Here is a 17,589-nt window from a genome sequence, read left to right as displayed (position 1 = left end):
GAGATGGACATCCCTCTGTCATCTACTGATCCTAGGGTTTGAGATGAGACTACTCATCCCTCCTACTTCATTCTAAACTCCATATTTCAATGTCACCCTTTCTATTTTGTCATATGAGTTAACATTTCTTCAATGCATGTAACCCTCAATTAAGTATCCATTAGAACTTTCATCAATTTTGATGCCAACTATGCTACTCTAGGCAATCCCTTTGAATAACAATATTTACATAATTAACACTTTTCTAGAGTATTGAAAATGTTCCCAAAATTAATGGGTGTTCAAGTTTTTATCAATACCTAACATCCTCAAGGTGAGCTACCACCCTACTAGTCCTGAAGGTCATGTGCGCTGAGATCTAGACTCGCTAAGCCTGACAACTATCAATCAAAGGAATTGCATAAAGATCTTGTAAATTTGAACTTTTACGGGTTTGCAATAATATCCTATCTTATCTTGATACTTAATGGTTTAAAATTTGTTACCACAACTATTTTCTATTATCTAGTCACATTAAATGTAACAAGTCAATTTTCTAGGAGGCTGTACTTTCTTTCAATATGGTGCTATGATAAACTTCCCACTGCACATTTCTTGTGGACTCATTAACACCCAGTGTTGTATAACTTGGCTCTAATAGCAAAATGTCATGCCATAATTTTACAAGGTTGAAACATAACCAATAATTTTTTTTATTTTTTATTTTTTATTTTTTATTTTTTGTTTTTGAAGAGGACAGGATATGATCACAAACAGGGATGAAGAATGCTAGTAGCCCAAGTGGTCCCCTTAGGACTTGATCTTAAATTTCTCTTGTGGTAGTTACTCGTTATCACTATTGAAAATTCTATATTTATAACAAGGGAATGCTATATCTTTTTTTTTACCATTCAATCCCTATTTAATTTTACTCAATTTTGTTACCAAGCATTCTTTATTCAATTACTATCACATGAAAGAATTTGATAGTATTGTATTGTGACAAATCTGGCTAATCAAAAAGCATCAATGAACTTATGACTACCTATGCCACACTCTACAACTATACATACTTTCTACTTTCCTAAATATCCAACTCAGAACTAGAATAGCTATAATTAAAATGTACTATTTAAACATTCCTACTATTTAAAAGTAAGTATTACAATTTTATCATTCCCTACAAACAACTACCTAAATTGACTTAATCACCTATTTATTTTTCTAAACTCTATCACAATTACACTATATCTTAATTAACTAGAAAAGACCATAATCTATTTATAATATTTAATTAATTCCTAAAACATCTCCCCTTCTTTAAACTACCCATGCCTAGTTTTATTCCATTATTTAAAGAGGCTATGTATAAAAATATAGAAATGAACTAACAAATATCTCTACTTTTTTCCATAAAACTATTAATGAGCTATACTTGGATTAACCCAAACCACTAATAATAATAAACATTGACTACCCAGCATACCCATAACCCATGTTGCACTATCTTATGCATTCTACTTTGATACTCAACCTATCCCCTTGCAAGTCAAGTTAAGACCAGCCCACACATATCTTTTAACCCATGTGGTGTAACAAACCTTCTCCTTTTCTTGGGTTTAGATAACATAGTTACCATTTATTTTATCTTAAATCTACCTAAGTTTTCTTTAATCTACTTTATTTCCTTGCTGCATGTGCCTTGTCTTTTCCTTGAGGTGTGGGTGAAAGGACTTTCAAGATGTGTTTTATTTTTATCTCCTAGCTCATACCATGTGCTGACAAAGGAGGTAGATGATGACAAGACTTAAATTTTATAAAGCCTTCATAAATAGTTCTGCCCATTCTGCCATAAATAGTCCATCTTACTTGGTATTGGTGTGCAAGGGAATTAAGTGACAAGGATGATGTCTAATCATGTACCCATGCAAGTCTAAACATGTGTGCTTCCTTTTGACAAACTAGGTCAAGTTGATTATCAAAAAAAATGATGATGTTGGCAGCTTATGTTTTGGTTGGAGGCAAAATTGCATGGCAAAAGGAGTATTAAAAGCTAGGACATCAAGGTGCCAAGAAAGGGAAAGCGGTTTCTGACACATGTCAGATTTGACTTGACATAAACTTGCTAAGATTTCTTAGAGTCCTCTAATACATACATCACGTAGGTGGAGTATTTATGGGAGTCAGCTAAGTAGGTAGAAGTCTTTTCAAGGTGTTTAGTAAAGATGCAACTTTTCTTTTCTTTTCTTTCCTTATTTGTTTTTGGGTTATTATATTATTCTTCCTTGTTCTAAAGCCTTGTCATGGGTTTTGAATTAAGACTGACATGTATTTAATAAGGGAAGGTGAAACGTTGACTTCTTTATTTCTTTGTTTCTTTTGTTTGCCAATTCAGTTTATTATTTTATTTCAAGTCCATTATTTTATTTGTCTGTAATAGAATGAGTTTTCTTGGGTCTGCCCATACATTTTCCAGAATGAAAATGTGCATCTCCAGGCCTTTTTTAAGTTTACTAATCAATTAGTTCCCTTTAAACATTCTTAATGAATATTAAAGCTAAATTTGTGATGGTCTAATATTGCATTACACCTTATCATCTTCTAGTTTAATTATCAATTTATCACGAGGAAATGATTATGCTATTATCAAATAAACACATTTGCAATAAGAATTCAAGATTCCTTGAAACTAATTTTTTCAGAGCATCAAAGATACATAAAGAAAACTTTAATATCATCTAATGTCAACAAATATACTATCAACAATTCCATTCTATCCAATTCATATCTTACAATTAATTTTACTTTCAATATTGAACATCTACAACTAATTGATTCTCATGCAATTTTGAAAAGATAAAGATATCAGATAATAATGCTCAATCTATCCTCCATGATATAACATGATAAAATTTCTTTTCTCAACACATACCCAATTTAAGCAATGAAAAAACAACATCAACACAATATCTAATAAACACTAGGTGGTGGAGACATTACTCAAAATACACCAAATGTCCCAAAATCTCTCTACATGAGACCACTGACAACGCATTGCTACACAAAGAATATTTTCCATAAGATGGAGTTCACTTCTCCATTTCAACAGCAACCATAGTAGGGGTCTTCTTCTATGAAAAATGAAGGGACTTAATGGATCAAGTTACCAACCTTCCTCCAAGCAAGGCAATGAAGACTTGTAGTAGAGTTCCCTCCTCTTTCTTCAACCTTATCAGTCTCTAAATGTAGAAAGTTATAAATAGAGGCAAGGCTAAAATTGAAACTCACTTGGAAACTCTCTACTTTTAGAGACTAATAAGGTTGAAAAAAGAGGAGGGAGCTCTACTGCAATTCTTCATTGCCTTGCTTGGAGGAAGGGTGGTAACATGATCCATGCAGTCCCTTCATTTTGCATGTAGGTTAGAAATGGTGTTTTCACTTCATGATGGGATTGTGATGTCTTGTGGTGTATTTGCGAATGGATCTTGTTGTATGTTACATGTGGGTAGTGTTGTGTGAGTCTCTCTTGAAATTGTTGTTCATGTTATATGTCTTGTGAATTGGGTGTGAGGCATCACTCACCCTTGAGAGGGAAGAGATGCCTGGGGTGAAGGGTTTAGTTGGGCTCACACATGAATTTGAGGAGTTCTCCCTTGTGTGGAGATGGTTGAATATGTTTATGGCATGAAAATTATCTTTCTCACTTGCATCTTGGGAGGTATAAGGTGGTATGAGGAAGCGAAGATGTTGATTGCCCCAAAAGGGCATTTTGAGCATGTTGATTGCCCCAAAAGGGCATTTTGATATTGAAAAGATGTGAATTTTGAAGGCTATGCAATTCTCCTCATGATGAGAGCCCACCTTCACCCGATTCTTGATTCATTTGTTGAATCTTTGTGCAAAGCCTTAGGATGGGGTGTGTTGAGATTATATTCTGTAACCCTGTCACTTTTATTGTACATATGCATGACATGTGAATGTGAAGCATGAAACTATCTAAATCTTGTTTCCCCGAGCTTGTTGGGTGGCCTCCTTGAGGCCTAGGTTGGGATGTGAGCCTCCATGGTTCCCATTTTGTCTTTCTTTTGTAGTTTTCTGTAGAAGAAGACCCCTACTATGGTTGGTGTTGAAATGGAGAAGTGAACTCCATCTTATGTAAAACATTCTTTGTGTAGCAATGTGTTGTCAGTGGTCTCATGTAGAGAGATTTTGAGACATTTTGGTGTATTTTGAGTAATGTCTCCACCACCTAGTGTTTATTAGATATTGTGTTGATGTTGTCTTGTCATTGATTAAATTGGGTATGTGTTGAGAAAAGAAATTGTATTATGTTATATCAAGGAGGATAGGCTGAGCATTATTATCTAATATCTTTATCTTTTCAAAATTGCATGAGAATCAATTAGTTGTAGATGTTCAATATTGAACATAAAATTAATTGTAAGATATGCATTGGATAGAATGGAATTGTTGATAGTATATTTGTTGACATTAGGTGATATAAAATTTTTCTTTATGTATCTTTGATGCTCTGAAAAAATTAGTTTCAAGGAATCTTGAGTTCTTATTGCAAAAGTGTTTATTTGATAACAACATAATGGTTGCCTCGTGATAAATTGATAATTAAACTAGAAGATGATAAGGTGTAATTCAATATTAGACCATCACAAATTTAGCTTTAATATTCATTAAGAATGTTTAAAGGGAACTAATTGATTAGTAAACTTAAAAGAGGCCTGGAGATGCACATTTTCATTCTAGAAAATGTATGGACTGACCAAAGAAAACTCATTCTATTACAAACAAATAAAATAATGGACTTGAAATAAAATAATAAATTGAATTGGCAAACGATGAATTGGCAAACAAAAGAAACAAAGAAATAAAGAAGTCAATGTTTCACCTTCCCTTATTAAATACATGTCAGTCTTAATTCAAAACCCATGACAATGCTTTAGAACAAGGAATAATAATATAATAACCCAAAAACAAATAAGGAAAGAAAAAAAAAACAAAGTTGCATCTTTACTAAACACCTTGACAAGATTTCTACCTACTTAGCTGACTCCCACAAATACTCCAACTAGGCAATGCATGTATTAGAGGACTTTAAAAAATCTTAGCAAGTTTATGTCAAGTCAAATCTGACATGTGTCAAAAACTACTTTCCCTTTCTTGGTGCCTTGATGTCCTAGCTTTTAATACTCCTTTTGCCATGCAATTTCACCTCCAACCAAAATGTAAGCTGCCAACATCATCATTTTTATTGATAATCAACTTGACCTAGTTTGTCAAAAGGAAGCACATATGTTTAGACCTGCATGGGTACATGATTAGACATCATCCTTGTCACTCAATTCCCTTGTGCACCAATATCAAGTAAGATGGAGTATTTATGGCAGAATGGGCGGAATTGTTTATGAAGGCTTTATAAAATTTAAGTCTTTTCATCATCTACCTCCTTTGTCAGCGAATAGCATGAGCTAGGAGATAACAACAAAACACATATTGAAAGTTCTTTCACCCACACCTCAAGGAAAAGACAAGGCACATGCAGTAAGGAAATAAAGTAGATTAAAGAAAACTTAGGCAGATTTAAGATAAAATAAATGGTAACTATGTTATCTAAACCCAAGAAAAGAAGAAGGTTTGTTACACCACATGGGTTAAAAGATATGTGTGGGCTAGTCTTCATTTGACTTTCAAGTGGATAGGCCAAGTATTAAAGTAGAATACATAGGATAGTGCAACGTGGGTTATGGGTATGTTGGGTAGTCAATGTTTATTATTATTAGTGCTTTGGCTAAATCCAAGTATAGCTCATTAATAGTTTTATAGAAAAAAGTAGAGATATGTGTTAGTTCATTTTTATATTTTTATACATAGCCTCTTTAAATAATGGAATAAAACTAGGCATGGGTAGTTTAAAGAAGGGGAGATGTTTTAGGAATTAATTAAATATTATAAATAGATTATGGTATTTTCTAGTTAATTAGGATATAGTGTAATTGTGATAGAGTTTAGAAAAATAAATAGGTGATTAAGTCAATTTAGGGAGTTGTTTGTAGGGAATGATAAAATTGTAATACTTACTTTTAAATAGTAGGAATATTTAAATAGTACATTTTAATTATAGCTATTCTAGTTCTGAGTTGGATATTTAGGAAAGTAGAAAGTATGTATAGTTTTAGAGTGTGGCATAGGTAGTCATAAGTTCGTTGATGTTTTTTGATTAGCCAGATGTGTCGCAATACAATACTATTAGATTCTTTCATGTGATAGTAATTGAATAAAGAATGCTTGGAAATAAAAATGAGTAAACTTAAATAGGGATTGAATGGTAAAAAAAAGATATAGCATTCCCTTGTTATAAATATAGATTTTTCAATAGTGATAAGGAGTAACCACCACAAGAGAAATTCAAGATCAAGTCTTACGAGGACCACTTGGGCTACTAGCATTCTTCGTCCCTGTTTGTGATCATACCCTGTCCTCTTCAAAAAAAAAAAAAAAAAAACACAAAATAAATAAATAAATAAATTATTGGTTATGTTTCCACCTTTTAAAATTATGGGATGACTTTGAGGATCAACTTCATGCTTTTGGGTGATCTTGTCACCTACTAAAATCCACTTAATTGAAGATAATTGTGTATGTTCTTGAGAAGGCCTTTTCTAGTTTTGAACAATTTTGGATAATATTTTTGATTTGTTACTATTTGAAAAAGTAACCACAAAAGAGATATATTTTTGGTATTTTCTATTTTATTTAATGATGAATGCAATTATCAATGCAACTATATGAATTCCTATTTTAACCAAGTGATAACAAAGAAAATAACAAAGATAAGGCAATGTGATATTAAAGAAAATAACTTGAAAGCGAACTTTTTAATGGATATATACCTCTATAACAACATGTCTCAAATGAAATCATCAAATGATTGGGTAGGAAACTAATAAAATTAGGAGCAGTGCTTCCTCAACTCCACTGATGCAATCATCTATGGGAAATCAAGAACAAAGATGATCCATTCTCCAATTTATTACATCAATGGGATTCATTAACATTAGTAAAACACTAGAAATAAATAGTCACACAATCATAACAACACAATATAACCATTGGCTTCATTATTATTCATGAACATGCATTCGCAAAAATAACACACTCTAGAAAGAATTACTACACTCAGAATGAGAGCACAAATACTATATATCATTACATCAAACTAATCACCCAAAGTACATATTACATCAATATATTTATAATAAATCATCTCCCCACTTTGTGTTAAGAGAGAGAGTTCTTAAAATGCAAGTCATGCTAAAAAAAAACTAATAAAACAAATCTAAATATATACAAGCTGACTCTCTAAATAGTGCTAAGTAGGTCTCCACCCTTGTTTATATTCATTAATGGGTGTATGAGCCTTTACATGAAACAAAAGAATAAAATAATGAGAATATAAGGAGAATGTGGATGCAAGATAATCTAAAAGTCTCTCAAAGCTCTATAAATGGAAGCTTGGCCTTCAATAGGCATTTCTAGGAGTTGAACTGCCATCAAAATGTATTTCCAGTGCATAGAATGCTCTAAATTAGGAACTAGTAGTTAAATATGGGTGTACCACTTATTCTTCAAAAATTATCCGTGCACCTCTATGAAAGTACACCTATGCACCTTAGTGATAGGTTCCATAAATCAAAATTTTTTCGAAGTGTCAAAACTAAATTTCTGCCATATGGGTTTTCTTCCCCTTTATACCAAAATGATATTTGGATGCTTGCTCTTAAATTTCTCTATTATATTTTCCAATTGAGCAACTTCTAGGAAATTGAGACCATCATACTTATTCTTGACTATTTGTTGATAGTTTCTAACTTCAATCCTTGTTTCTATAAAACCTTAAAGCTTGGTGTCTAGCTCCAATAGTGCTTATTCAGTCTTGAAGGATTGTCTAATGTCATCTTCTAATGAAGATACTTCAAATGTACCTCTAAACTATTAAAAAATTTATTTCACCATAAAAATCTTGGTTTTTGACTCATCCTCAAAATTCTCAAGGCTGGTGGCATTTTAGTACCTCTCTAGTTCCAAAATTTTCTCTTGAGTTTGGTCTCTTATTTTCTGAATATTTGTGTGTAGTCACTCCATGACTTTATAGCTAGTCAATATCTTCTCTATCTAGTCATCTCACTTATCAAATTCCCTAGCCATATTTACCTTCATTAAAATATGATACCTTTGACCTTTTATTGATTTCAATGCTTGTAGATCTTTAGCCCATGTATGTACCTCATCCATTAACTAAAAGCCTAGTTCACTATCGATACTAGTTTATCCACACTCAAGTGAATGTGGTGAAATATGTTCAAGTTACTGTATATTATTTGCACACTTTTCAATTCAAAAATGTCACACCATTGTTGACATGCCTCCAAAAATGGGTTCAATTGTACTATTCCCATGTCTTTCGTTTCTAATGTCACAACAAGAGTAATGTCTACATTATCTAGGTCTAGAGGGCCCATAATTTTTTGTAGATAGCCTCTTAATATCTCATTTTTCTTCCTGAGTGTTGTCAACTTGGATTCATCCTAATCCATATGCCTAAAAACCTCATTCATGCTAGTAGTGAGCATTACTTTTTCTTTGTCTACCTTGGGCCTTCCCAACATGATCTCCTTGATTTGGTAATCTTTAGGAGTCAATTCCTTGGTGTCAACATGTGGAGGAGGAAAGGCTATATGTGCAAGTAAGACTTGATCTTGGTTCTTTATTATGAATGCCAATGTTTGAAAATCACTCATAGGTGGCTTAGGCTTCTTGATTGCTTTCATAAATTCTCTCATCCCCTCCTCAATAGTCACGTCTAGTTTCCTTTTTTGGCAGACCATGACTTCTCTCTTCAACCATGCCAATATGGTGCCCATAGGAGACATGTATTTTTTTGAAGAAGTTGTTTCTATTGCAGGTCCCTTCCCCTTATTAGTCCTCTCTAGAGTCTTTTCTCATTGAGAAAGATCTATACTTGGAGTCTCTATGTTTTTTTAGGCTAAGGTCCTAGCCTCTATATCATAAGGATTTTGTTGAGACTCTTAAGGTATTTTCCCTTCCTCAGATACTTCATTAACATGCCATTGTTGGGGCTTCATTTCCTTTGTCACCTATTCTTATGTTTCTATGGTCTGAGGAAGTGGAGTTGTTGAGCCTTTATCCAAAAATGTTAAATCTAAGATGGTGGTGGCAGAATACCCAGAGGTCCTTGAGGTAGAAGCAACAATTTATTCCATTACTCTCATAAGGATTCACTCGTGGGAGTATCTTTTATCTTTTTTCCTACCATCTTGGTGCCTGTTGGTGTTTAAAAACACTGGGGGGTTTTCAATTATCCCCATGAGAATATGACATATCTAGGGGCAGCTAACTTCCATTCTCAACATATCATTTCAAACATGCGGCCAACTATAAGGCTTGACCCTTCTTCTACTTTAGGCTTTGCTAAACCTAGGCGGGTAGACCTTAGATTCAAATGATACCATACCAGCGCAAAAACATATCCCTGAATCTATTAAGTAGATTTTACCCTTATTTATCCTAATGACTCATGAAATGACATAGATCTAAAGTAGCTAAATGCAAAGCTATGAATCTCATAAGCTGAGTGAGGGTTAAACATTTAGGTCCTTCAACATGAAAGGGAAAGATCATTTGATTAAAAATGTTGATTTCAGCAAACCCCTAATATGCAACAATAAGACCTAATGATCGTATAATCGATTAGTGCCTTATATATTGGGCAAATCCATGAATCAAATGCATGCATATGGATATCTGATACTTATGTATATATTTAGATATATGATCTATCTATTTACCTTGTAACTAAACATATGTGCTTAATCCAAACCTCATTCTTACATGATATCCTTCCCAATAAAATTGCAACCCTATTGATTCACTGAAGCATTTACATAACCCCCTCAATTACAAGAAACAATAAGACAACATACAGGCTTAAGGGACTGCAACTATGATCTAGGCTCTTTGTTCAAAGATCGTAAAACATTGAAGCTCACTGAGATAGGAGAAAAGATTCAAGATGAAACTCAACCTGTTGTTGCTCTTTGTATTATTTCCTTGAAATTATACAGTCATATCCATGAAATGAAAAACATGAAACAACCTAATAAATCTAAATTATCTATATTTATCTTTCCTATTGCTGTTCATAAAAGAAAAATTTGTTGAAGAATGGTGTCACAGTCATGAGAACACATCAAAAACTAGAACCAAAACTAGTATCACAGTTGTGAGTGCTTTTTTCTCCAAGAACTAGAACCCATACAATGAGAAAGAAAGGGAATTATATAGGAAGAAGTGAATTCTCGGATTAAATCTGCAACTGACATGTGTACCCTTAGAATTCCTTCCCAAGAAGATCAAAAGCCTCTCTCTACCTTCTCTCTATTACTAAAAATCAAATCCCATCATTTTGGCTATACAAGGCATAAAGAATCTTAGATATTTGGTTCATCATCATAACTGCTTTTGATGCCGGATTTTAAATCATGGTTAAGCAAAAAATTAGTTAAAAGGCCTCCAAAATGCAATACAATCATTTCAAACTCATTTTTTCCATATGCTGGCTTCAAATAGTCTTCATAACTGCCCTCTAACCAATTCTGATTGCCAATGTTGAAATCTGCTCATTTCATTGAGAATGCCTTAAAATTCACAAATTGGCTTATAGCTCAAAATGGTGAGCACCTATGTAAAAACTGATGTCAAATTTGGAAAGTTCATCTCATTTGGGTTTTGGTGGTATATTGAAGTGCCCATTTTTGACATAAATCACCACAAATATGGCTATTTGAAAATTAGGCCTCTGCTTTAGGAATAATCAATTTAAAAAAATGCATTTGAAAAATTTAAAAATTTCCATAGTTGTAACTATAGAAAGTCATGCTTTTAAAATAATGTTTGCAAACTTTCAAATGAATGTTGAATGCTCAAATGGAAAAATATATTTAAAAATTTTCTTATAACTCCCATCACCACCTAGGCAGTTCCATGTGTTAATCATCAATAGGCCAATAAATCTTGGGTGGGCCCCACAGCATTACAACATATCACCAGATTTTTGGATTTTTTGGTGGGTCGCTATGTCACTTGCTAGGAAATCCACCATTTTTCGGTAGCGACATGGCGACCATCGGATCCCAATCACATTTTTTGGCACACTGCTCTACTCACTCATGGGGTACCACTTGGAGGCTTCTGGTTCATTGGAGACATTTGGGCGAGACCCACATCACATTTTACCTCATCGTTGGATTTGAGAGTTTTTGGCAAGTCACCAAGTCACTTGCCGCATTTTCTGAAAAAAATTGACAAGTGCCATGGTGACTTGCTGGATTTTGAACTTTTTCTAGCAACTTTTTCAATTTGTTCCATTGGTCAAAATATTGGCTTTTGTGCCCAATTGCTGGTCTTCCACAGTGGGCCCCTCCTTCTGACCCATGTCTTCCTAAAAGGGAGATTTCTTTAAGTCATATTTTATATTGAGTACAATGATATTTAAAGACTAATGAATTTCCTCCCACAGTCGATGTGGGATAATTCTTTTAAACTATTTCTTCCTTCTGCTCTATTCTTTCACAGATGCCACTTCCTTTGCTTCTTTTTATTTACTGGTGGCTTCTCCTCTATTGCCTGGGTGTTATTTTCTTCTAGTCTGCCATTCCAATTGTGGGTAGCTCCTCTTTCAAAAGTAGCAATTGGTGGGGATGAGCTTCCTTCTTTTTATGTTATTGGTGTTCTCTTGCAAGATGTTGTGGTTCAATACTTTTCATATCTTTTTCTCAACTTGTATCTGCTGAATAAATCTTTCTTTCATTTGCCACAAAAAGAGATTATCTTCTTGTCTACTAATATTTTCTAGAACTATACTTCAATACTACTATTTTCTTTGCTGAATATAATGTTTCTTTCATCCCTTAGATTAGAATCAGCGTGGAGAATAGATGATTCTAAAGAACACATATAATCATTCTTTGATTCATCTTTCCAGTCAATCACAATGGGGGTTATGTTGCTTGGTTTTGGTGGAAGTGAATCAATTTTAATTATTGATTTCAAACTGAATTCCAAGTTTTCCAAATTAATTGTGTGGCTTAAATAGATTGAGCAAGAAAAAATGCCAAGAGAGGTGTGAAACCTCCAAAGCAAATCATAAAGAAATGAAATGTTATTCATATTGGATGAATTTGATCATTTCTTCAAGAATAAAGAAATAGATGCTTGGAAGCTACTTGTTGTATATGAGCAATGTTAGTATGCTAATAGAAACCAAATTTAAATAAAGCTTCTACAAACTAAAAAAAATTCATAAACTTCAAGATAGACTAAGATGAACTCTCAATTGAGAATATGAGCCATTAATGTGCTCTCTCAATGAGAAGCTCTCTTATTGAGTGGCTTTGTCTAAATAGATAGGATGTATGCCCAAGCTTATGCTTCAAAAAGGGCTTCAAATGGAGTTGGAATTTGGGTGTGAGTGTATGGTTTTGATGTAAAAAGGCTTCTTAAAATGTTATTATGACTTTACTTCATAGATTGTGTTAAAATGGCTTGGGAGAGGATTCCTTAAATAGGCAAAGGGCTTAAGGGATCAAGGGCTAGGATGCAAGGATGGGAGAAAGCTTATGGAAGGTTTAGATTGAATGAGAGGAGAGCACATGGATTGTGCTTCCTTACAGCCAATTAGGGAGTGGCACATGTCACAGGGTCATTAGTTAGTGCAAGAGGGGTTGAGGGGTCAACAAAGGAGGCTCAAAGCTCATAAAGACATTCATAATGGCTTGTAAGAGCAATGAATGGGCTTGTAAGAGTCATGTATGGTTTTGTGTGCTTCATAAAGTTTTATGGTTGGGATATTTGTGAGAGAGTTGAGATATTTTGACTTAGGTTGGATTAAGAAATTCTTAAGCTTGACTTAGGAATGTGCAAATGATTAAAGCTTGGTTTAATATTAGATTAGGCTTGTTAGAGATGGGTAAGTGGATGACAATAAATGAGGGTGAGTGAAGGAGGAGATATTTGTTGGCTTTTGCTTGGGTTAGCAAGTCTTAACCCATGTTTAGGAAATGTGACAAGGTTAGGAGGGGATTAGGATTAGGATTAAGGATAAGGATTGACATCTTCTAGAAGAGTCTAGGCTTTGGATGAGGATGAAGACTTTCTAGAAGAGTCTAGAACTTCCTAGGATGAGGACAAATAAGGTTTTTAGGAAATAAATAAAGTTTTATTTATTTCAAGGGTTTGGGTTGAAGAGATATTTATTAAAATATTTTTAATAAACATGAGGATTAAAATTTAATCTTAATTAAATATTTTGAGTTGGGATTAGGGGTAGGAAATGATGGGATTAGCCTTTAATCGAAATTAAAGAAGGATTAGAAGATTTTTGAAGAGGTTAGTGGTCTTAAGGAAATTGGCCAAGTTTTGGGCAAAAAATAAATTTTTATTTATTTTGGGATTTTTGGTCAATTTATTAATTAAATAATTAATAAATAAGGAAATAATGTTTAAATAAGATTTAAACATTTTTGGGAGGGATTCCTTAATTAAATATTTTTAATTAAGGTAAAGGGATTTAATAGCATAAAAATAAATAAATAAATTAAATAATTAATTAATTAATAAATGCTGATGTCATCAGGGACTTTTTTTTTCCAGAAAATAAAAATATTATTTTCTAAAATAATTTTAGGTGTCTACATTTTGCCCCTCTTTGATGTGATGCCGCAAGTGGCATGGCATGAAAGATAAGAAAATAAGATGCCCAAGGCTAGAATAGAAGAGGAGAGAATGGACTGTGAAATGCCCCCTCAAGAAGGCGGTGGGGAGAGAAAGCAAAGCTCAACAGCTTCTTCAAAAGTACAAGAATCTTGGCGGGTGGAAGGATTAAGAGTGGCTTAAGAGAAGAGGTTTAGTTAGCTCAAACTCTCACTATGGGAGAATGATAAAGGAGAATCAAATGCACAAGAAGAAGCAAGCTTAAGACTTTAGGGAAGGTGGAGGATGAAGGAGCGAAGCACTATAAAAAGGAATCTAGGATAGGGAGAAGGATGAGGGGATTATAAAGCTGATGCAATAGGATTTCAAAGAGTCAGATTGGCAGAAGATGGCTTTCAGAGATCCCTAGGACTATGATTGTGGATCTTGAAAGATGAGGCTTGGTGGATTGATTTGATTGGTAGATCCCTAAGACTAGGATTGTGGATCCCTAAGGCTAAAAGTGAAGATTGATTCAAAAAGATACTGATGCATAAGATGGGGTAGGAGATATAGATGCCAGATATGGATGGGGGATAATGGAGATGAAGGAAATCCATTGAAGATTTTTTGAGTGGGGGGATGCTTCAAAGAGAAGTACCACCATGTAGTTGAGCACTAGATTTGCTATAGGATTGTTGGTTAATTGCCAAGGTTACCAAGAACATCAAGGCCTTTTCACCAACTGTCTAGAGGACTGACAAACTGACTCAAAACAAACATGTAAGGATTGCCCTAGCATCACACAAGTCTCGGAGGAAGTAGCGTGGAACTGTCACTGGGTAACCCACAAGCAGAAAAGAAAAACAAACAAAAGACCTGATCAAGACCTTACACTCAGATTGCCCCATTCGTAGTATACCATGATATGGAAGATCATGGTAACCTTGAGGAGGGAACAAAAAGATTGCTTGGAAAAGATATTTCAAGACCCAAAAGGGAAGATTCCAAATCAAAAGAAAGTGAAAATCTAAAAGAGGACCATTTGCCAACGAGATGGGTAGGAAGAGGTACTAACGGACCAAGATTAGACATGAGGAAAGCTATATCCTACAAGGATCTATCGGAGAGCACCTAAGCTTATGAATCTGGATGAGTGATGCATCTGGCAAGCTGAAATAAGAAGGATAACACTTTGGTGATAGGATATCTAGGTAAAGGATGCATTGGAATAGCTAACCAAGGGTTGTGCAATGTGTGCAAGATGCTGACCAAGGAGGAACTAACACGAGAGCTAGATATATACAATGGTACTAAGCTAAAGAGGATGTACAAGCTGACAGACCAAGATATTTTACAAATGTACAAGGTTGTTCATATTTTTGTTTTGTGAGATGGAAATGTTTGTGAAGTTTGGGATGTCTATAATAGTTGATAGGAAGATAGGTAGATGGTTTGCGAAAAGCTTAAGTAAAAATGGGGTTCTTTGTGTGCATGTGATAGGATACAAGCTAGGATACAAGATTATTTACAAGCTAGAATATGGTAGAAGCTTTGGACAAGATTTGGATATACAAGGTATGATACAAGGGATGATACAAGATTTACAAGGTACAATACAAGCTCTGGTACAAGATTTACAAGTTGAGGTACAAGATTTAGAAGCTATACAAGGAGGTATTTACAAGCTTCATTAGATGTGGGTTATTTGGCTAGAACACCAAGGGAATAAGTAGGTGTTTTATGGGATGGTGGGTGAATGGATGAGGGATAGGATAGTGATAGATAATGGATTAGTCTTAGTACACAAGGCACCTGAATTACTAGGTTTCCACCAAGGTACCTATCCAAGGCACTTGAATTGCCAAGTTTTCACCATTGGACGCTTATTTCTCTTTACTATTTTGTTTTGTATTTTTCAAAAGCCGGGAATACTAAGGATCTTCAAGCATAGAACTTCTTGAGATGAATGATGTTAGTAGGATCATTCAAGAGTTCTCCTTCTGGTGTAGATAGCTTATAGGCTCCAGAGCCAACGGATGCAGTGACAACATAAGGACCAAGCCAAGTAGGTTGAAACTTGCCTTTCTTTTCTCGATCTGCTTGGACTTTCATGTTTTCTTCGAGGACCATGTCACCTGGCTAAAAGTGTCATGGAAGCACCTTCTTGTTGAAATTCCTTTTGAGATGAGTTTGATAGATTGTGAGATGATCATACGCTTGTTGTCACTTCTCGTCTAAGAGATCTAGCTAGGTGAGCTGAGCTACTCTGTATTCTTCATCTGATATTTGCCCTTGCAAAGATATGCACAAAGATGAAATTTCAACCTCGATGGGTAGTATCGCTTCAGCACCATAGACTAGGGAGTATGGAGTTGTGCCTATGGATGTACAAAAGGAAGTTCAATAGGCCCATAGGGCTAGATTTATTTGTAGGTGCCAATCGTGGCCAAAATCATTGACAACTTTCTTTAGGATTTTGAGGAGGGTTTTGTCAGTTGCCTCTACCTGGCCATTACCTTGTGGGAAATATGGGCTAGAAATGTGGTGATGGATGTAGAGGGAAGTGCATAGTTCTTCCATGTTGAGATTTCAAAGTTACCTTCGTCGTCGGTGAAGATGGTGGATGGGATACCAAAGAAGCAAACAATGTGGTACAAGATGAACTTGGAGACCTGAACTCATGTAGCTGAGACCAGGGGGACTACTTCCGTCCACTTAGCAAAATAGTCTATAGCTGTTATTATCCATTTATGTCCATCAAATGAGAGAGGTGTGATAGTTCCAACTAGATCAACCACCCAACAAGCGAAAGGCCAAGGTGGTGCAATACGCTGTAGATCCTGTGCTGGAGCATGCACAATATTTGCATGCTACTGACATGGGAGACATTTTTTGACAAAGTCACAGGAGTCTTCTTCAATGGTAGGCCAATAGTAGCTTTCTCTAATGATTTTTCATGCTAGGACAATACCACTCGTGTGGGCACCGCAAAGTCCATAGTGTACTTCTTTTAATGCCATTGTGGCCTCATTTTCATCTAAACATTGAGAGAGAGTATCTTGATAACATTGACGATATAGGGTATTGGCTATGATAACATATCAAGATGATTTTTAGATAAGGTTTTGGCATTGGGTACGTGTGAGGTGAGGGGAGATAATACCATCTTTAAGGTAAGCATGAATCTCATGGTACCAAGGGGATTGGAGACCAACCAAGATACAAACACAGTTTGAGTCATCATTTGCATAGGCAAGTGTGAGGAGCTGCTTGACTAAAAACTCATACTATTTAACCGCTTGGGGAATTTCCAAGAGTGAGCCAATAGTAGCCATAGCATCTACTGCTTTGTTCTACATTCGAGGTACTTGTATAAACTAAAGCTTTGTAAAATGTTGGGTTAGTTGATCAACTAGCTCTTTGTAGGGTAATAGCTTTTCATCTTTGGTTTGATATTCATTTAGGGATTTCTTGATGATGAGCTGAGAATTGCCAAAGATTTGTAACTCAGTGATGTTCCATTCTGTAGCTATCTTTAATCTTGCTATGAGAGCCTCATATTCAGCTATATTGTCGGTGCTAGGGAATTGTAGCTCAAAGGCTTTTGGAATGTAATCTACTTGAGGTGTGACCAACAATATTCTTGACGTTGATCCATGAGATGTGTATGAGCCATCAAAATAAAGTTTTCATGGGGGTTGTTCTTTAATTTGACAGATATGCTCATCTAAAAATTATGTGATCAAAGGATATGCATCTATTAGAGGTGCATTAGCAAGGTGAACTTCTATAGCTTTCCCTTTGATTGCCTTTCTATCCACATAC

Source organism: Cupressus sempervirens, chromosome 1 (assembly GCF_028749045.1).
Source record: "Cupressus sempervirens isolate cs-2001-9-10 chromosome 1, ASM2874904v1, whole genome shotgun sequence".
NCBI lineage: Eukaryota > Viridiplantae > Streptophyta > Pinopsida > Cupressales > Cupressaceae > Cupressus > Cupressus sempervirens.
The sequence above is the reverse complement of the archived record's forward strand: the minus strand, read 5'-3'. Positions refer to the sequence as shown.